At 32.8% G+C, this 23123-nt stretch overlaps 1 pseudogene; it reads left to right on the top strand.

The window, feature by feature from the left end:
- The first annotated feature begins 18654 nt into the window (after positions 1 to 18654).
- LOC145934193 (uncharacterized) lies at positions 18655 to 22470 on the top strand (annotated as a pseudogene).
- The last annotated feature ends 653 nt before the right edge of the window (positions 22471 to 23123 follow it).

The following is a 23123-nucleotide window of genomic DNA, read 5'->3' as shown; positions in this document are numbered from 1 at the left end:
AATTCGCTCTTTATTTTTATTTGGTAAATAAATGAATTTTTTAACTTCTTCATTCTTATGTTTCAGCTGGAGGTGTCTTGCAAATTTTGTTTGCAAAGTTTTACAAAATGGACAAAAATGTTTCTTTGTCTTTCCTTTTTCAGAAGTAGTTACCGGAACTAACAATTTACGAATATCAAGTGGACAGCCATTATCTAATGAAGATCTAATGAAGACTTTTCTTTTATTGAAGATTTTTCAATTATAGAAGACATTTCAGATGTAGCATTATGAGTATTCTGTCTTGGATCATAACTTGGATCATTTTCGTCATCATTATTATTACTTTGACTCATATCCTTTTCACTCATATTGTCATTACTCGAATCGTCTCGTATAATGATTTTAGAATTACAATTTTCTTCGTTAGAATTGACATCTCGAGATTTTTCTTCAGCAGATATGTCGGGCCAGTTCGGTCCGAGTGACTCCAATTTATCTGTGAATCCACTAGGGGGAGCACTACTTTCTAACTCTGTATTATTACTCAAAACGGTGGGCAAATTATATGAAGAAATATTTGATATTTCTAAATTTGGAACAGCTGGTGAGTTATTTATTGGCGTAGAGAATCCCATTTCTTTCATTTGATGACTTTGGGAAGAATCAGATAAGTGACTACTTTTTTTATTTGACAAGTGAACTGGAGAAGAATTTTCTTCAAGCATCAGGCTCTCGTTTCGTTCCAGTTTTGTTTTAAGCTCAATTAAATTATTCTGAACATCTAAAAAAATTTTTTTAGTTTTTAATAAATATTAAAATTATTATAGTACAAAAAAGTAAAAGAATGTCGAATAAATAAGTAAAAAAGTATAATTTTATCATATATAACAAAAGAAATTTTTAAAATATTTAAATACTTTTAATAATAAACAAATCAATTTATTGCATATGTTATTACTCAATGATATTAAATTTTAAATAATAATATTAAGTTAATAAAGAATTTAAAAAACTAGTTAAGGGGTAAAACCACTCTAGAGGCAGAAAAAAAGACCTAAATTTGACAATTTATTTTGGGAGTATGACAAACGGAATAGAATTTCTTTTCAGAGGGTTTATTTAACACATATTGAAGTACGAAAAACAATTTTTTTATTGTCATTTTCATACAAAATGGCGGCGACAGAGCCCGTCGTCGAAAACAGCTTTTTTGAAAACACTGCCACGGGAGGACGGATTTTTCGGCATGTATGAGTCCTGGAACAAAAAACAAAAAAAATTTATAATCTATATACAATTGGCTTTGGAAGTACGTAGGGTTTTTTTTTTAAATCAATTTTTGTGGAAATGGTGCACTTTTTAAGAAATGAATCAATTTTTTGCCCTAAAAATAAGCATTAAATTGTTTATAAAAAAAAAAGTTTACATTCAATCAAAAAACGGCTACGTACTTCCAAAGAGAATATTGTTGTGAAGCTACTGTAAAAATTTCAAATCGATCCATGCAATAGTCTCCGAGAAATCCGTCCTCCAAGTTTGAAAAAAGTGGTTTCGAGAAAAACGCGTTTAAAGTTTTATGAACACTTTAATCCTTGAAATTTTTGTTTACCTCTAATCTGCGATGCCTGCACCATACATTTGGCCAACCAGGTCGATGTTCGCCTCCTCCTCTTCCTTCCTAGATGCTTTTAGTATTTTAGTAAGTAACAGATAAACTTATTATTTCGAAAGGTAAAAGTAGTACAAAAGCGATGAATCACAGCGCGCCGCGTGAGTACTCAGCGCGCGCTCTGAGGCGCTGCGGCAAAATCGATAATTGAACCTTTTAAAATTTGTTTTCCACTATAAATCAAATGGCATATTGTTTTTATGACCCTAAAGTATCGTTTAAGCAAAAAAAAAAAAATATCGATTTTTTGAAAATCCTAGAGTGGTTTTACCCCTTAAAAGACTATTTTATTGCATTCAAAAATTTTAAAAATTATTATTATAATTATTCAAAATTGTATAATAACTTTTCTTACCAGAAGAATCTATTAAATCAGCACTGTACTTTCCACCTCCAGTATATTTGGCAATACAATTCTTTCCCTGGACGATTTTTACTCGTTTGGATGGTAGAATAAAATATTCACCATTATCAAATTGTACAAGAGAAAACATCCTTAAAAAATCAATAAATTACATGAGTGAGGAAAATTAGAAACAATGATCTGAACAAATTAAGGCAAGTTATATAGGGCAAATTAAAAAAATTTAATTAATGATTTTACAGAGACAGTGATGTTAGATCTCGAAAAATAATAATCTAAAATCCAAATAAAATCTATATTTTAAAATCCAAATTTGAAGAAATTTAAATTAGATTTATTAACTATTTACGTTATTGTTATAAAATTTTATTTAAAAATAGCAAAAAATTAATTGATCTGAATATTCAAGCACATGAGAAAGATATATTGAAATTAAAGTAAATGAAAAACATTCAAAAAAATATATCGTTTATATATACAGGGTGTCCTATTTTAATTGCTTATCTCGAATATCGCGCAAATGATGCCTTTCGTAGAAAATATTTCAGACAAAATTTGCTTGATTCTAAGGGAGCCATAAAAAACTACTGTTTGTTTAATTATGAGTGAAGGTGTTAAGATCATCTCGGTTTTTTGAAATAATAGGAACGTGTATTTTTTATCCGTATTTTGTATCCGGCGTATCCATATAGTTGACATCGAGATGTTTTCGAAATATTAGTTACAAATCCTTGTTCGCCGAGAACTTCATGAATTAACCGTAATAACCTTGGCGTGATCTTAACATCTTTATCTAACAAGGGACATATCACAACTGTCAGGAATCGATTTGATTCTCCTTAAAATATGATAAAATAAACACAAAGGTCTAAAAGACACGTATTTTTATACGTGCAGAATTTCATGTTTAAAGAATAAAACGTTCCTTTGAAAAAAAAAACGGTGTTTTCTTTTAGAATCGAATAAAGTCGAAAGTATAGAAAAAAAAAAATTAAACAAAAGTTTAACTGCTTGCAGAATATTTTAAAGTTATGACAAAAAAATTGTTTCTATTTTTTTTTAAACCGCCCATAATTTTTTCAAAATTTTATTTTATTTTATTTTAATTTAATTTAATTTAATTTTCCTATTTTTTCAAATTCAACTATGTATAAAAAATACGTATCTTTTAGATTTTGATGTTTAACAACATATTTTAAAGAGAATCAAATCGGTTCCAGTTGTGACATGTCCCTTGTTAGATAAAGTCAAATTATATCAATAAAATCAGACAAGCAGTAGCTTTTTATGGCCTTAGAAACAATATTACTTTGTCTGAAACATTTTCCACGAATATTTACAAGATATTTGAGATGGGTAATTAAAATGGACATCCTGTATATTATACATTAAATATAAATAAATAACCATTTAAAAAATAAATATAATGTTTGAATAAGATATTCTCTTTTATTAAATCATTTAGATTTATTTAAAAAAATTTATTAATTAAAATTCATAGCTTTAATTTAAAAAATTATAAAAACAAAACAATGAGAATTTAGAAGCTCTTCAATATTAAATATAAATTGAGAAATAAATAGGCTATAAGAGCTGTACGAGGATGTTGATGCATTGATTTCAAAGAAAAATTTTTTTGTTGAAATTAAATACTTGTAGACAGGGCACGAATTTTTGCTTGGCACTGCCAAGACTTTACTCAGAATAATCTCAATTCGAGATTTTTGATTCCGATTTAATCCCCTCTGACCCCCCTAAATAGATGTAGGAGAAAAAGTCTTGGCAGTGCCAAACAAAAATTCGTGCCCCGTGCACAAGTATTTAATTTCAACGAAAAAATTTTTAGTTTCGTTGAAATCAACGCATCAACATCTGCGTACAGCTCTTATAGCCTATTTATTTCTCAATTTATATTAAAAACAAAGTCAATCTATTTTACATACTTTTTGAATTGAGGATAAACGTTATTAATCAACTAATATTATTTATTAAATATCAATAACCTTATTGATCATCTGAAAAAGTCATTCCTTTTATATTATTGACTTTTTAGAAATAAAAATAACATTTTCATTATTTATTGATATTAATAGAATTATTCATTAAGCAATATTGTAATATTTACCCGCAGTAATTTTTTCTCACAAACTTCTTATAGAAAGAATTAACTCAATCTGATCGCAACAAAAGCCAAGCGAAGACTAAACGTTCGGTCCAAGTATCTGCGCCGCTCGGATGCGTACGCCGCAATGATATACGATAGCCGCAGCTCATCACGCGCTCATCACAAGAACAGAAGAACAGCGTTCGCGTGCCGACAGTCGAAAGTTATTATGTTTCGAATTTCTCGAATTCGCCCGTAATATTGTGCGTTTACATGTGACACTTTCGATTGTTTCACATACATATCCGACGGACACCATACATACCAGTGTATATCATATACACGACAACTTTTTAATGATTATCAAAATGATATTTTATTTAAAAGAAAAGAAAACGTGATAATGTAAAATATAATATATTATAAAATATAATAAATAATAATAAATATTATATAATATATTTCTTATATTTTATAATATTATTTTATATATCATTTATTATATTATAACATATAATAAATGATATTATAAAATTACTAAAATTGTTAGTTTATATTATTTATTATATTTAATTATTTAATTATATTTAATTTATATTATTTAATTATTTAATTTATTATAAAATATAATAAAAATAATACATTTATTGTAACATTAGTTAGTTTTCTATTTCTTAAGAGCAATTGACAAAAAATATTGACCGATTTAAATGAAATAAATAGTCGAAATTATAAAAAGAAAGAAAGCACGAATTTCATGCTTCTTAAATATAAAATAAGTCTTAAATATCAACATTTAAACTCATAATGAAAAAGTTTTATTATATTATATGACTTGCTTGAGTTATTTTTTTATAATCATTTAAAACATACATTTTCTTATTAAAAACGCTCAAATTATCTTCAGAATCTATGCGACAGATTATTGATGAGATATATATCCAACGCATTTTGAGAATATATCCTTAATAAAAAAATATTCGGATTTTTTCATTTCTTATATCTATAAAAAAAAGTCGCGGATATGTATAGATATAAAGTTCTACAGGGCGTCTCAAGCCAATCGCTCCATGCGTTATATGGAGATAGAACAGGTCAAACGTGAGTAAGAAAGTCCATTTTGGGGCTGCGACATGCGACAATATCGTTCGTACATAGCTATTGTTTTATGTAGGGCGCTCCTTCCATCGCTTTGCCGTGCGCCTTGTATCAAATTACAGCGGGTCGTTTCTTCTCGCCGCGCGCTTCTATTCGCGCGAATTGGCTGATCTTCTTAAATTAACTTCTCGTTAATTATTACAAAATAACAAAACTTTTTTAGTTAGTTTAACCCGCTCTATCTCTATGACGGATAAAATGATTGACCTGAGACACCTTGTATAATATAATAATAAATAATACGAATTTTTAAAAGCACCTATATATTAAATATAACTAAGAATATTACTTGAGAGCCATACGCGGATGTCGGTGCGTCGATTCCAACGAAAATTAATTTTTCGTTGGAATTAAATAATTGTGCACGAGGCACAAATTTTGCTTAGTACACTGCCAAGACTTTAATAATAATCTCAATTCGAGATTTTAATTTCGGTGATCCTCTCTAACCCCCCTAAAGAAATGTAGGCGAGAAAAATATAGATCCGAAAGTCGCTGAATCAGGAATATAGGATCGAGGGGTCTGAATAGCTCAGAGGTGAGAGTAGTCGGTCCGGCAAGCAAAAGAACTCTGATTCGATTCTCGGTTCAGTGACTTTCGGATCTATATTTTTCTCGCCTACATTTCTTTAGGGGGGTCAAAGGGGATCATCGGAATTAAAATCTCGAATTGAGATTATTTCGAAAGTCTTGGCAGTGTACCAAGCAAAATTCGTGCCCCGTGCACAATTATTTAATTCCAACGAAAAATTAATTTTCGTTGGAATCGACGCACCGACATCCGCGTACGGCTCTCAAGCCTTTAATATTCTTAGTTATATAATAATAAGATTTATGAAATTATCGAACACCGGTGGCTGCGACAATATCGCTCGTACATAGGTATTGTTTTATGTAGAGCGCTCCTTCCATCGCCGTGCGCTTTGTATCAAGTTACAGCGGGCGGTTTCTTCTCGCCGCGCACTTCTATTCACTCCTGTGAACTTGGCACACCATATTTTAAAATCTTGAATTTTTTTTAGAGTTCTGGCATTATTTGGAATAGTTCTAGAGTTCTCTGTGAGTATTTTAAATAGTTCCGATGATTTAATACAAAAAAATCGAATTTGAAAATATGGTGCGCCAAGTTCACGCAGCGCACCATATCATGAAAATATATTATTTCTTCAGAGTTCTAGTTAGTTTTACAATAGTTCTAGAGTTCTATATCAATTACATCAATAGTTCTAACAATTAAACGCAAAAAATCAATTTTTGAAAACCAAGTAAAAAAATTGCAATTTTTAAAAGTTCTGGTCGATCTGATAAGAGTTCTGCGTAGCGTTCCTCGAGTTCTACAAAAAATTCTTATGACTTTTTCCCGTAAAATAATTATTTTTCAAGTTAAAGCCATTTTTAGTAATGAAAAATCAACTTTTATTATAACTTAATAAATAAATTTTTTGTCGCGCTTCTATCCGCGCTCGGCTCTTATTAGCCCGTTTATTTATTAATTTTGAATAGTCAGAGCCTTGACATTATATGTTTATTATTTTATTATAACATTTTTTTTTACGAGTTCTAGCCAATCTAATAACAGTTCTGCGTAGCGTTCCTCGAGTTCTACAAAAAATCCTTATAACATTTTCCCGTAAAATAATTATTTTTCTAATTAAAGCAATTTTTAACATTTAAAAATCAATTTATGTTAAAAAGAATTTTTTTACGAGTTCTAGCCGATCTAATAACAGTTCTGCGTAGCGTTCCTCGAGTTCTACAAAAACTTCTTATGACTTTTACGCGTGAGATAATTATTTTTCTAATTAAAGCAATTTTTAACATTTAAAATTCAATTTATGTTAAAAAAACATTTTTTTACAAGTTTTAGCCGCTCTATTAAGATTTCTGCGTAGCGCTCCTTAAGTTCAGAAAATCCTTATATGTTTTTCCTGTAAAATTATTATTTTTCTAGTTATCGAGGTGTCTATTGTAATTTTGTTATTAATGTTAAGTTTTTTATTATTATTATTATTATTATTTTTATCTTTTTTCAATAAAGCTATATTAGTATAAAAAATATATTTTTATTATAAATTTTTACTTTTTATTTGTTTTTATTATCTGATGCGACAATTCCGTTTAGAGTTCCAAATAACATCCTGTCCCCACATTTAGCGATACCAGAACCATGACGCGGACGTAGTGGGGATTGGTTCCATTTTTGTTTTTTTTTGTTTTTTATATTTTAAATTTTTTTTTGTTTTTTATATTTAAAAATTTTTTTTGTTTTTTATATTTTTATTTTTTTTGTTATTAAGGTTTTTAATTTTTAAAATTTTTTAATTTTTTCATCAACTATTTTTTAATAATTTTTATTAATTTTTGTAAAATTTTTTTTATTGATTAATATATTTTTCTAAATAAAATTAAAATCCATATCATAATGAAAAAAATTACATTAAAATCAGAGCGATTAAATTATAATTGGGAATTAAAATTAAGAATTTTTTTTATCATTATATTATTGCACATATATTTTAATTCTATTGTCTAATGTAAATAAGAACGTGCGGAATTATTTCAAAAGTGGATTGAAGTTGTGTTCGTTTATGTACTAAATCATCGTATTCATACCACTTCAAACCTATGTATACAATTCCTGTATAGTGACCATTTGTTGCAGTATGTTTAATATATCTAATGACTCCAATCAGGTTATAAAATGCGCCTCCAACTTCAACGCGTTTACTTATTTTGTCGAGTTCTATGGGACCTAAAGGCAATTTCGATGAATGTGATGAAATATAATTTAAATCTGTAAGAATGCTCGTATCGATTACAATATGAGGGCCATATATTAAATTATAATTTTGAGCATTTTTACAATTTTTGCAGATATAATTAGTATTAATTGCACTGTTTATTGCGTCTTGCATATGGCCTGGTCCGTTTTGAAAAATTATATCTACATTAATATTCACAAACGTAAAACTACGTTCATTTGTTGCTTTACAAATATTACAGTAAAGGGATCTTATGTAACTTGGATGTAATATATATTCTGCAAGATGAGCAGCATTGCAGTTTGCATTTATATTTTCCAGTTTTCGTGTGTATTGCGACTTTTGAAAAATTGGAATATTTCTTAATATTCGCGCTCTCTCAATTTTAGCTGCTGCCATCACCTTGCCATCTGTTAAAAGCCTTTGAGCTAATTTTATAATTTCGCTATCACTTGCACGGGTTGCTTCTTTATAAGATGGATATGTTGCTATTGCACTCATTATGACTTGTAATAACGAATCAAAAGCACACGTGTCCTTTACAATAATTTTAATGCCATCGCATTGTACTGCTTCACATACATTTCCATTAGCCAACAGAGGTATACCTACTGCTACATTGTTCGACAAAAGATCCCAATCGGCGCAGGCATCTAAATAATAAAGTTTTTTTCTGTAATTTCCATCATTTGTATCAATCTTCCTTTTTCGCTTATTGTTAGTTATATCGCTTTTACCCTCTCCTCGCCAGTTTTCTTTATTATTTAACTCAATTTCATTTTCATTTTCATTAGATACAATAAATGTGTTCCTTTCCTTTTGTGGTTCTTCTTTTAATGGAGTAGAGGTTGCGATGAATTCGGATGAAAGAGCGTTTAATTTTGTACTTTTTTCAAGAAGCGATAGAGAATCGATAGATAATGTAGATGCTTTAGTTTTTAATTTCATGATTTTAATTTCGTTATCAGACCAAGATATACTTTCTTTAATTTTATTTAATGATAGTTGTTTCGTAATATTATTAATTTCTACAGTATCTTCCATCGTTGTATCCAGTGATGTTTTGGTTACATGATGATATAGTTGAATTTTGTGTTTTTTCGATGGATACAGGTTTAATTGTAATATCTAATCTTGTAATTTCAGGGTTTGAGATATTTTTTATTTTATTGTGCTCGGCGTATAGTAATCGTAATTTTCCATCGAGATAATTCAGATGTTCAATTACGAATTTATCCACTCTCATTGGTAGCCTGCCTTTGAAAACTACGTTTTTCAAATTCGAAAACGCCCCTTCAACTGGCGACGATTTAGCGACTGTACTGCCTATTTTAAAATGTGGACGCATTATACCTGTTCACAGAGGTATAAATGCCATTAAATCCTTCAATTTCGATGCAGCGGTTGGGTTGTATAAAGCATTCAGTACGTTGCCATCAACAGATTGTTTTGCTAGTTCTTCAGCAGTGGTGAATATTTTTTGAGTCCACGTTTTCCAACAAGCTACTCCATCGTCGGATGCCGAAATTGTTTCATAGTCTGTATCTTTCTCTACACTGTCGTTATTCTCCAATACATCATTGACAAGTATACCTTGTTTAATAATATGATTAACATGTCGTAAGCATATTTCTGATTGTACTGGATCATTTGACTCATTGACGCCGATTTCCTGGCTTAAGGCCACTGTTAAAATACATTTTAATAGGTGAGTGATATCCTGCACATCAGACATTTGATAAATTTGCGCAATAGACCTGATGTAAAATTGGCGAACTTTTGAAGCTTTTTTACGTAAACAGTTCCATTTTGCTACCATTGCAATTAGGTGACTAACATCAAGTCTTAAAAAACATGATGGCAATTTTGTATTACAGCTGTCGGCCGACAAGTCTGTTTTCAAAAAACAAATTTCAAAACATATTTGCAAATAATGTTTTAAATCGACACAGTTCGCAAATGCTCTCACTAGAGCAACTAAAATAGCTCTGCCAAAATCAGATGTTGCAATTCGTGGTACACGAGCACCTGATCTTATAATTTCTGAGAAAAAATAAGTAATTAATGATGCGTCTTGCTTCGAAGAAACCATTTGAAAAACAGGTATACTCGGATTATTGTTATCCTCGAATGCAAGAACACATTGATAAAGAAATATATGCGCGGATGTTATATCGCCATATATAATTATTTTTTTAGCCACGCTACCTGTAGCATCAACCATCAAGTAGCTGTCTAAAGAGCGGTGTCCTAACTTGTAAATTTCAAGTTGTTCCTTTAACCAATACATGCAATAGAAAGGATCCATTCCTATTGCATATATTGAACCAACGTGTTCTTCATATTTGGCAACGCGTAAATTTATAATTGGATTTGTACTTTCGAAGCCAAGACATTTGTCTATTTCTTGTTGCTTCGCTTTGCGTAAAACGTGTTCGTGTGGTATATTTGGCGGTATCTTATCACCAAAATTCATTATCAATTTTGCTTGTTCAGCTCGCCAAACCGATGCAGGTTTGTTAGCATCAACGAGATGAGCAGCAATTTTCTGACGTAAGTAACCCGCCAGAGGTCTTTTTCGTTTGTGGATAACTTTTGTATCAAAATCTGTTACCAAAAATTCAAAAATGCAATCTCTATTTGCAACAGGTTTTGAAAACAATTTACCATCTACTGTAGCACCGCACTCGATGCAATGTCCTTTAATGTGCACATAGCATTGTGCAGATGGACGTTTATACACTCTACCACTTTTAAAGGTAATGGCACATAAAATATCAGTTTGAGAATAAATTTTTTCTGATATAATATGTGTCCATACACGTCTTCTTAGTGTCACGTATTTTTTATCGCCATAAACATGAGATTCGGGTTTCATTGCTGCCCAGTTCTCAGCGGATACTATTATTTTATATGTTATAGATATTTTCTGTTCAGTTTGTGATTTATTGTCAATATGAGACACGTTACTTTGTTCGCTCTGTTGTAAAATTTGTTTTTTTATCGTCAATATTATAAAAACGTAAAACTTCCGACAGAAAGATTCCTCGATTATTATTTAATATGGTATATATGTGTTTCGGAGTAATGCTGCTCCCTTGACTTTTCATTTCATCTGAAATTTTGATGTAAACAGCATCACGTGGAGGTAAAATCTTTCCACTTGAATCAATGGTCTGAAAAGATGGATTTAGTAAAATTTGTAATAATATTTCTTTATCATACATTTTTGTTGTATTTATTATGTAATTGAAATAAAAGAATGTAAGATACCTCGTACAAATTAGATTTAATGCAGAAATTGTATATTGTATAATTACAACATAATGAAATACTGATAGTGTTTAATTGCTACGGTCACCCGTAGGAAGAAATCAAATATCGAATATTAAACGATCAAAGAACGCTCCAAAAGACAGTTGAGTGTGCAACGATGACGTTCGTAATTCAGTCGCCGCTGTTCTTTACTTTCTTATACTCTGCCGGGCCGTGATCCTCTGTATCCCTACTCCCTCTGCCTTCCCACTTACTGTGCGTGCCTTAGCAACGAAACAAACGCGCATAACTAAGGAGCGCGGCGATTAGCGAATTCGATACCGCACTGAGTGAGTGAATATAAAGGTTTATCACACACAAATTCACAATAACAAAAATAATTTAAAAAGTAAAATAATTAATAGTAAGAGTTATTATTATTATTGTTCAATACGAATAATAATAGCTCTTACTATTAATTATTTTAATTTTTTAATTACTTATGTCATAATGAATTTGTATGTAATAAACCTTTATGTGCACTCAGTGCGCACTAGTGAAAAGTACCGAATTCGCTATTAGCTTCAATTCGTTGCACATTCAACTATCTTTTGGAACGTTCTTTGATCGTTTGCATTAATATTCAATATTAATTTCTTTCTACGGGTGACTGTTGCTATTAAGCTATGAGTATTTCGTTATATGTAATTATACAATTTCCGTCCGCGTCGTGGTGCTGGTATCGCTAAATGTGGGGACAGGATGTTATTTGGAACTCTAAACGGAATTGTCGCATCAGATAATAAAACCAAATAAAAAGTAAAAATTTATAATAAAAATATATTTTTTATACTAATATAGATTTATTGAAAAAAGATAAAAATAATAATGATAATAATAATAATAAAAAACTTAATAACAATAACATTAATACCAAAATTACAATAGACACCTCGATAACTAGAAAAATAATAATTTTACAGGAAAAACATATAAGGATTTTCTAAACTTAAGGAGCGCTACGCAGAAATCTTAGTAGAGCGGCTAAAAAAATGTTTTTTTTAACATAAAATGATTTTTAAATGTTAAAAATTGCTTTAATTAGAAAAATAATTATCTCACGCGTAAAAGTCATAAGAAGTTTTTGTAGAACTCGAGGAACGCTACGCAGAACTGTTATTAGATCGGCTAGAACTCGTAAAAAATTTTTTTTTAACAAAAATTGAATTTTAAATGTTAAAAATTGCTTTAATTAGAAAAATAATTATTTTACGGGAAAATGTTATAAGGATTTTTTGTAGAACTCGAGGAACGCTACGCAGAACTGTTATTAGATCGGCTAGAACTCGTAAATAAATTTTTTTTAACAAAAATTACATTTCACATGTTAAAAATTACTTTAATTAGAAAAATAATTATTTTACGGGGAAATGTTATAGGGATTTTTTGTAGAACTCGAGGAACGCTACGCAGAACTGTTATTAGATTGGCTAGAACTCGTAAAAAAAATGTTATAATAAAAGTTGATTTTTCATTACTAAAAATGGCTTTAACTTGAAAAATAATTATTTTACGGGAAAAAGTCATAAGAATTTTTTGTAGAACTCGAGGAACGCTACGCAGAACTCTTATCAGATCTACCAGAACTTTAACAAATTGTAATTTTTTTACTTGGTTTTCAAAAATTGATTTTTTGCGTTTAATTGTTAGAACTATTGATGTAATTGATATAGAACTCTAGAACTGTAAAACTAACTAGAACTCTGAAGAAATAATATATTTTCATGATACGGTGCGCTGCGTGAACTTGGCGCACCATATTTTCAAATTCGATTTTTTTGTATTAAATCATCGGAACTATTTAAAATACTCACAGAGAACTCTAGAACTATTCCAAATAATGCCAGAACTCTAAAAAAAATTCAAGATTTTAAAATATGGTGCGCCAAGTTCACAGGAGTCCTAAAATATCCATCTGAATCCTCTCGAATGGATTTCCGACATTATATATCTGCATGGGAGATTTTCCTTTTCCTGTGGGGCCTTTTTTTGAAACGCAAACTTTGCAAGACTTGCACCAATTTTCTATGTCTTGCTTATAAGTTGCCCCATAAAAACGTTTTCGAACCTTTTCTAAGGTTTTGTTTATTCCGAAATGACCTCCGAATGGAGAGTCATGTACTTCTTCGAGAATCTCTTTCACTCGTTTCCGAGGAACAATTAACTGAAGAAAACTAGACTTCAAATTCGGGGCTTCCCACTTCTTGTAAAGGATTCCATTTTGAAGAACTAACGCATCCCAATATGCCCAATAAATTTGAGCGGAAATATCGTGAGTCACCAATTCAGAACGAGGCGGACGTCTTCCTTCTCTTTTTCCTTGAATGATAATGGCAATATTAGGATCTTCCTCTTGATCCTTTTGCCATACTTCCAGATCCTCTCCTTGGAGTATGAGTCGGGCAACTATTTTCTCGCTTTCTGAATTGTTCCTTCCTTCGACTTTAGCACAATATTCGCAGCCAAAAGTCTCACAAAGTCGTCTGGATAATCCATCGGCATTCTTGTGAGACTCCCCTTTACGGTGTTGCACTTCAAAGTCGAATTCTTGGAGTCTTTCCAACCAACGAGCCAGTTGCCCCTCAAAATCCTTAAAAGACATAAGCCATTTTAATGAAATGTGATCGGTTCGAATTAAGAATCTTCGACCTAAAAGATAATGTCGAAAAAATTTGATAGCGTCAATAATCGCTAATAACTCGCGACGAGTCACACAATAATTCCTTTCGGTTTTACTAAGGACTCGACTGAAATACGCGATAACCATCTCTTTTTTGCCTTGAATTTGACATAACACTGCACCAATTCCGATATTGGAAGCGTCAGTATCTAAAATGAATTGACCTTTTCCTTTTGGAAAAGATAACACTGGGGAAGAAGATAACATTAATTTCAATTTCTCGAAAGCACTATTACAATCGTCGTTCCAAATAAATTTTATTTGGTTTTCTGTTAAGGCGAAAAGAGGTTTAGCTATTGAAGAAAAACCTCTAACAAACTTCCTATAGTAAGAGCAAAATCCTAAGAAACTACGCAATTGCTTTTTAGTATGTGGTATTGGCCAATCTTTTACAGCTGTTATTTTTTCTGGATCTGTGGTAACACCCTGTTTGGAAACTATGTGTCCAAGATATTTAACATTTTTTTGTAAAAGTAAACATTTCTTTGGATTGATTTTAAGATTCGCTTTTTGCAATCGTAAAAATACTTCTTCAAGGTTTTTGAACATTTGAGTAAAATCTTTCCCGAAAATAATAATGTCATCTAAATATACCAAACATTTTTTCGAAATAATTCCATGTAAAACTTTTTCCATAAGTCTTTGAAAAGTCGCGGGGGCGTTACACAATCCAAAAGGCATTATTGTAAATTGCCAAAGTCCCTTTCCGATAGAAAAGGCTGTTTTTTCTTTGTCAGAAGGACGTATTTTCAACTGCCAATAACCACTCTTCAAGTCAAGCGTAGAAAACCAAGAATTACCTGATAGTTGGTCTAATACGTCGTCGATTCGAGGGAGGGGATAGGAATCTTTTACCGTGATAGCATTTAGTCTCCGGTAATCAATGCAAAATCTCAGGGTTCTATCTTTTTTTTTACCATGACAGCTGGCGAAACCCAAGGACTCTGAGATTCTTCAATGATTCCTTCAGTTTTCATTTCCTCCATTATTTTATCCACTTCCTCCCTCATCTGAAAAGGAATCCTACGGGGTGCCTGTTTTATGGGGAGAGAGTCTTTCACATTTATAAAATGTTCGATAACATCGCAATTCCCGGCAACAATAGGAGAATAGATCTTGAAACTTATTTAGAAAATTAATAAAAATTTCTTTTTGGGATTCTTGTAACTCAATTGAACTCTTTTCAAAAAGATCATTTAAGATAGATGGAATTTTTTTAGAAAAATCTTTAATTCTTGAACATTGATAATTCTTTAGTTCTTCATTATTCATGAATTCATCAAAAACTTTATTAAATACATTATCCAAAGTAATTATTTTAAGGAAGTCAACTCCAAGAATGCATTGATCATTGATGTCAGCAATAAATAAGGGAATTTCAATGGAATAATTTCCAATTTCAATTTTTACTTTCACTAAAAAATCAATTAAAATTTTTCCTCCATTTGGACACTTTAAATTAATATTTTTTACTGGAATCTTTTCAAGATCTTCTCCCACAAGTTTACTATTTAATAAAGAGACGTCAGAGCCTGTATCTATTTTAAAGAGACAACTTTTTTTGTTTAATTTTCCAAAATATGAAAAATATTCTTTCTTTTGGATCCTTCTAACCCTACATTCAACAAAATCTAAAGTCGGGGAATCATCCGAAAAAGTCGAACCTTCCCCGAAAAGTTCAACCAATTTCAGTTTCCCTTCGCGTCAGGGCACTGGAATCGTAAATGTCCGGTCTTTCCGCAAGACCAACATTCTTTTGAAGAAGAATTGTTTGCTTGCGCTTTCCTTTTCGAGTCAAATTCCTTCTTTTCATCGGGGTTCGTTCGCGCGTGGTTCCTCTCTCCTTTTTGATAATTTTGTCTTTCATAATTTTGGTGAAATCCCGCATTATTTTCACTATTCCCATTATTATTCCCGTAATCTTTCTTATTCCCGTTATTCGCGAATTCTTTTTTATTTCCGTAAAAATCTCTTTTATTCCCGTTATTCCCGTTATTTCCGTAATCTCTCTTTTTGTTAAAATTCTCGTCCCGAATTATTTTAATAGCTTTTCCTCTCTCAATAGCCAAATTTAGTGAAGTCACTCCTTCTAATTGGAGGGTTCTTTTTACAAAATTGTCGGATAACGCGGAAATGAATTGCGCGCATGCAATCTTATCACGGACTTCGTAAGGACATTCGGGGTAAGCAAGCCGCGAAAGTCTTTCCAATTCGGTCCCGAATGAAGCGAAATCTTCCCCGTATTTTTGTTTCCTATTGGTAAAGAGTGAGTAATAGTTTTGAGTCAAATTTCCGTCTCCAAAAAGTAATTCTAGTTTTGATTTTAATTCTGCGAAAGTTAATGCCTCAAAATTCTCGACGTTTTCTAGAACGGTACGCGCTTTTCCCCTAAGGTTCGCGGCGAGAGAGATTGTCTTTGTTTTGTCGTCCCATTTATTCGCGACCGCGATTAGGAGGAATTGGAAGAGGAACTCCCGCAGCGGAACTTTCCCGTCGTACGTGTCGGGCTTTAATTTCAAACCCGTTTTCGTGCGAAAGTCGGCGGTCACTTCTCTCGCGTTTATCGCGTTTATCGCGGCACTCGCGTTTGTCGCGGATCTCGCAGTACTCGCGCAAGCCCCAAAATCGTTTTGCGTATCGCCGCAAGCCCTATCTCTATTATTGGAAGGACTTAGCTGATTGGGTGTTTGATGTGAAGAAACTCTTTGAATCCTCTGCTCTAGTCGACGTAGCTGGTCGTCCTTCTCTCTCAGGAGAATCTCGAAACGAGCCTGCTGTCGATCTCGCTCTTCGCGCATCTCTCTGAGCTCTTGAAGCGCGGCTTGTAGAGGATCCGTCTCGGCGTCTTTCGCAGCCGTTCGAGATCGCGTCGCTTTCGGAGAATTCTGTGCCATCGTTGGAATTTCTTTCGGGCGATCCTTTCGGTTGATCCCGGACGAGCCCCCAAAATGTTACGTCCCTCAGACGCCTCTTGAGATATCTCATAAGATATCTCCTCACAAACACTCACAGTCACTCGCGCGCGAAATAAATAAGACAAGGATTACACAGAATTGAGTTTAATGGAATGAACGTCCCTTGAGAGAAAACAAAGAAGAATACAATTTAGGAATATTTTGGGATATAATCTGTAGTCGCGTAGCACGTCAATATCGTTTGACAGCCAGACTAAGACTGACATGGCGTCGGCAACAAAAGTAACGCGGGAGTTGTTGATAAACAACTCCCTTGACGACGATCTCCCGGAAACGAACACGGGATAATCCCGAGGATGAGGATGCAGATCCGAGGGGGCGCAACAATATGAATATGTATATATATGAATATGAATTATATATAATTCATATTCATATATATACATATTCATATTGTTGCGCCCCCTCGGATCTGCATCCTCATCCTCGGGATTATCCCGTGAATTATATATAATTCATATTCATGTATAATTCATATTCATATATATTCATATTCATATATATACATATTCATATATACATATACATATTCATATATATACATATTCATATATATATACATATATGTATATTTAAAAAAACAAAGATGATCCTGAAATCTCCAAGACTCCTTCACCTTTCGAATTTGATTTGCGATATTCTAATAACCCCTTCAATCTCGTTCAACATGTATATGTTCAATTTTTTAAATTCAAAATCATAGAAGATACATATATTGGCTTATAGATTAAAATGGGTCATCCTGTACACACACACACACACACACACACACACACACACACACACACACACACACACACACACACACACACACACACACACACACACACACACACACACACACACACACACACACACACACACACACACACACACACACACACACACACACACACATATAGAATAGTAATTTCGAAAAAATAGTAATTTCTGAAAAATAAAGCAGTCTTGCACATATAGTAGTTAGTAGTAGAAATATTAGTAATAAATAGTAGTTAGTAGTAGAAATAGTAGTAATAAATAGTAGTTAGTAGTAATAATAGTTATAAAGTAGTAGCAGAAAAAGATATTTTATACCAGAGACGATATATTCGTCTGCTAGTTGCTTATAAAAAATATCTTCTCCCAGAATGATTTGCATGTGCGTTCTGGTTTTCAAAAAAAGATATTTTATACCAGAGACGATATATTCGTCTGCTAGTTGCTTATAAAAAATATCTTCTCCCAGAATGATTTGCATGTGCGTTCTGGTTATTTAAAAAAAGATATTTATATACCAGAGACGATTTATTCGTCTGCTAGTTGCTTCTAAAAATATCTTCTCCCAGAACGATTTGCATGTGCGTTCTGGTTATTTAAAAAGAGATATTTATATACCAGAGACTTCGTGAACTGGTTATTTTTCACATCAGATACACATTGGTTCATATGTGTCTTCTGATTCTTATAAAATATAAGACATTGATACTACATTATCTATTGTATGTGTATAATGTAATATAGTTATTTTTAGTTAGATGTAGATTTCTAAACAAGAGACTGTATTTATTTTTAAGAAATTTTACTTTTTCTTTATTATATAAAATGATATAACTGACACACTTATTTTGAACAATATTAACATAATTTTTTTTGCAGGCGACGAATGCTGAACCTGATAAAGCGCCAAGAAGAAAATGAATCCATCGATTTTCAGAAATCGGTGGAATTATTCTCCGATGCGATGGATTCGAGCCAATCGTTAGTACCCACGATGCAATACCTGGAGTTAGATTCAAATACAGGTACGTATAGTCAAAATGACTTCAGAAATAGCACGTTTAAAGATACTAACAACGAATCCATCGATTGTCAGAAATCGGTGGAATTATTATCCGATACGATGGATTCGAAAGTTAGTACCCAATCGTTCGTACCTACGATGCAATGCCTAGAGTCAAATTCAAATACAGATAAGTGTAGTCAAAATGTCGAACTGTGCGAAGATGACAATTATTTTGTTATCGAGAATAGCCCTGTAGATATAAATCATATCCAGGAAAGCATGCCTCAAGGGCATCGCATTGTCGACATTTCTCATATGTGGAATGAACTCCCGAGATCATTCAATAATCATATGAAAGGAATAGAGTGCCAATTTAAAGATTGGAAAGTCATGAAGACTCAAACCAAAGGACAAGAGGAAAATGTCGAACTTTGCGAAGATAACAATTATTTTGTTATCGAGAATAGCCCTCTGGATATAAATTGTATCCAGGAAAGCATGTCTCAAGGCCAAGAGGAAAATGTCGAACTTTGCGAAGATGACAATTATTTTGTTATCGAAAATGGCCCTCTGGATACGAATCGTATCCAGGAAAGCTTGCCTCAAGGCCATCGCATTGTCGACATTTCTCATATGTGGAACGAAGTCCAGAGATCATTCAATAATCATATGAAAGGAATAGAGTGCCAATTTAGAGATTGGAAACTCATAAAAACTAGAACCGCAGAGTTGAAGACGCATTTTACTTTCAAGTGCCAAATGTGCAATACTGAAGCCACTATCTGCTCAGAACCCGAAGAGCCGGAAATATTAGACATTGGTATGGCTGCTGTAGCAGGAACTGTTACAGTAGGAATTGGCTATGCCCAGTTGAATGAGCAATGTGCAATCATGAATATTCCTTCCATGTCCGAGCCAAAGTACATAGAAAATAGAGAAAAATTAGTCGATGCTTTTGAAAAAACAGCCATGGAAAGTATGAAAATGGCTGGCGAAATTGAAAAGCAACTCGCTCTTGAGAGAAACGAAGTTATAAACGGTATTCCGTACATAACAGTTGTAGCGGATGGTAGTTGGATGAAGAGATCGTATGGCAGTGCCTACAATTCTCCTTCCGATATCGGAGCTATAATTGGTTATCGTACGAAAAAGATTCTCTTCGTCGGTGTCCGCAATAAATTTTGCGCAATATGTGATATAGCAGAGCGAAAAGGTATAGAACCAAAAGCTCACAAATGTTATAAAAATTTTGATCGCAACGAAAGCTCCACAAGGATGGAGAGCGATGCCATCGCAGAAGGTTTCAAATGTAGCCTCGAAATGCATGGGCTGATTTTTAAAACAGTTATTGCCGATGGTGATAGTAGCGTTTATCAGGCTATTATTGATAATAGACCATATAATGAACATATGGTTACAGTAAAAAAAATAGAATGCACAAATCATTTACTTCGCAATTTGTGTAAAAAGCTCAAAGCGGTGGCAGAGACAACTCAGCCAAAAACGCAGAGGCAGCGTGGCTTTACAGAGTTGCGAAATGTTGTGAAAAACAACATTAAACATATTAGAAAAGAGGTAGAAAAGGCAGCCGAATTACGAAGAAAAGACCAACAAACACCTCAACATTATAAGGCTATGGAATTGCAAAAAGATATATTGAACATTCCTAGCCATGTTTTTGGCGAACATAAGCGATGCGAAGCACGCGGTCATATATGCGAAGAGAAGGATAGTAAAACGAACAAAAATTATGTTGCACTTTTAAAAATACATTTATATCAAAAGATAGAAAGCGCTATCACATATCTAAGCGGTTATTCCGACAGCTTATTGCTGAATTTAACCAATAATCCTGCAGAATCGTTTAATTCGATAATCTGCAAAGAAATTGGTGGAAAGCGCATTTATTTTGGTAAACGAGGCTCTTACAATGCCAGAGTTGCGGCAGCAGCTGTGCAATTTAATACGCAACAAGCCATTACAGAATTGCATAAGAGCATGGATAAAACTGTTCCGCCTATTGTTGAGAAACTAGAAAAACAACGACAAATAAAAGTTGCAAAAACCAGAGAATCTCGACAGGTGCAAGGCAGGCAAAAAAAATTTAAACAAGAGACAGGAACAGATCGTTATTATGGTCCGCAATCTCAAAAACCAGATCTTCCATCTGATGTATTTGAGCAACTTCGGCAAAATCATTTAGAAAAATTGTCCGAAAATGCGAGAAACTGGAAAAAAATTGAATTCGATACGAGAAGCCAAAGGGACTCGGAATTATGGTTATCATTGAGACGAGAAATGCTGACAGCATCCAATTTTGGACCTGTATGTCGCATGAGACCAACAACGTCTTGTGCAACAACAGTAAAAGCCATTTTATATCCTTCATTCATTGATACCGCAGCCCTAAAATATGGTCGCGAGAACGAAGAAGTAGCAAGGAAAGAATTGGCTATAAAATTAAATAAAGAAATAAAACCTTGCGGATTATTTATCGATACTGAAAATCCGTGCTTGGGTGCTTCTCCTGACGGAATTATTGCTGAAAATGGTCTAGTGGAAATAAAATGTCCTCTGTCAGCTGAGCATTTGACAGCAGAAATAGCTGTAGAGACATTGCCTTCTTTAAAAGGTATTTTTGATAAAAAAGATCCACATAAAATAAATCGAAATCATTGATATTTTTATCAAGTTCAAGGTCAGTTGAACATAACACAGCGAGAATATTGTATTTTTGCTGTTTGGACTCCACAAAGCATGAAAATATTGCGCATTGAGGCAGACAATTTTTTTTGGAGAAATCAAATGCTGCCTTTCTTAACACGCTTCTATAACGAATGTATGCTTCTAGAAATCTTGGACAGTCATCACAATAGACATATGCCAATCAGAAATTCAAGATATATTATAGAAGCTAAAGAAGAAGCAGTAAAAAAAATACTGACAATGAATCAAATAAAGAGACAAAATATAATAAAAAGTGAAAATGACATAGAAGAGAGCAAACGATTCAAACCGAACGTTTCGATGGAAGCAATAATGACTGATATTGCTGATATTGCTCTAAATAAAGAGCAAGATGATGATTGTATTATTATAAGTTACTCACATAACGAACAAGATATATCTGAAGACGATATAAAAAGAAATGAAAAACTTTTAAATACGTTTGCTCCTCTTTATTTGGTAAAAGATAACATCTTGGGTATAACAAGTCAATTAAACGATGAATCGTTGGATCTATTTTTGCGTATTATAAGAGAAACTTCTCATTTCGAAATGCAAAGTGTGCTACATATAGAATACCCTCACATGATTAAAGCTAGTCGTAGTGATAATAGTTTACAAATAATTGGAGGGAATTGTAGTAATCATTGGAGATGTATTTTCTTTGACGGCACCAAACTTCGCGTGTACGATAGTCTACCTGGCTGTACATACGATAAATTGGTAGCTAAAGAGAAAAATTATATACATCTTCGTTATCTAACAATAAGCTCGAGTGACATAATTTTTGAAAAGGTTCAAATACAACCTGATGGCGTATGTTGTGGAATTTATGCTGCAGCTTTCGCCACGACTGTAGCCTTAGGAGGTAATCCTTGCAAGGAAAAATATTCCAAAAATGTTAAATGTATGAGAGAACATTTTTATACAATTCTAGAAAGCAATAAACTCTCACCTTTTCCAAAATGATAAAAAAGTATAATTTTCTATTTAAAAAAATTTATTCTGGTAAGAATATAGATTTCAAAAATCTATATTCTACAATTGACCAGAAAAAGCTATATCAATCTCGATTGCAAATTATAATCGGAGAGACGAAACACATATATTGGTTGCGTTCTCACGAGAATGGACGGGAAGGGGTCCATTCTATATTTTATTCAGAATATTGTAAAAATACATTATTTTGTTGCAATCGAGACTGTATTGTAAAAATATGTATTGTAAAAATCTTTATTACAATCATAGTCGTCCTCAGGGAGGGGCAAAACGAGCACTTGCCCCTTCTCCTGGAAAATGGAAAAAAAACCTTTCTCAATTTACATCTACCTTGTCGCGGTGAGAAAGCTTTTACTAAAAGATGTAAAAAGTATACATTTTTTCTGGAAGTGATATGCCCCCCTCTGGAAAAAATTATGAACATTTATACGATTGCATATATATATATTGTGGCGGTACTCGCCACAAGAAGCGCGGCGACGTTTCCGTCGCCGCCGCTAGGCGGCGCGCGCCGGCAAACTAATCCGAAGATGAAAGACGGCGCGGAGGCTACATAAACGCGCGCCGCGCAGTACCAAAAACCTCCGCTAGGCGTCGCACGCCAAGTTTCCTTTCCCGAAAGT

Source organism: Prenolepis imparis, unplaced genomic scaffold (assembly GCF_030444845.1).
Source record: "Prenolepis imparis isolate NDT839.2.m4 unplaced genomic scaffold, iyPreImpa1.0 SCAF_3, whole genome shotgun sequence".
Taxonomy (NCBI): domain Eukaryota; kingdom Metazoa; phylum Arthropoda; class Insecta; order Hymenoptera; family Formicidae; genus Prenolepis; species Prenolepis imparis.
Note: the sequence above shows the minus strand (reverse complement) of the source record. Positions and strands in the feature narration are given on the sequence as shown.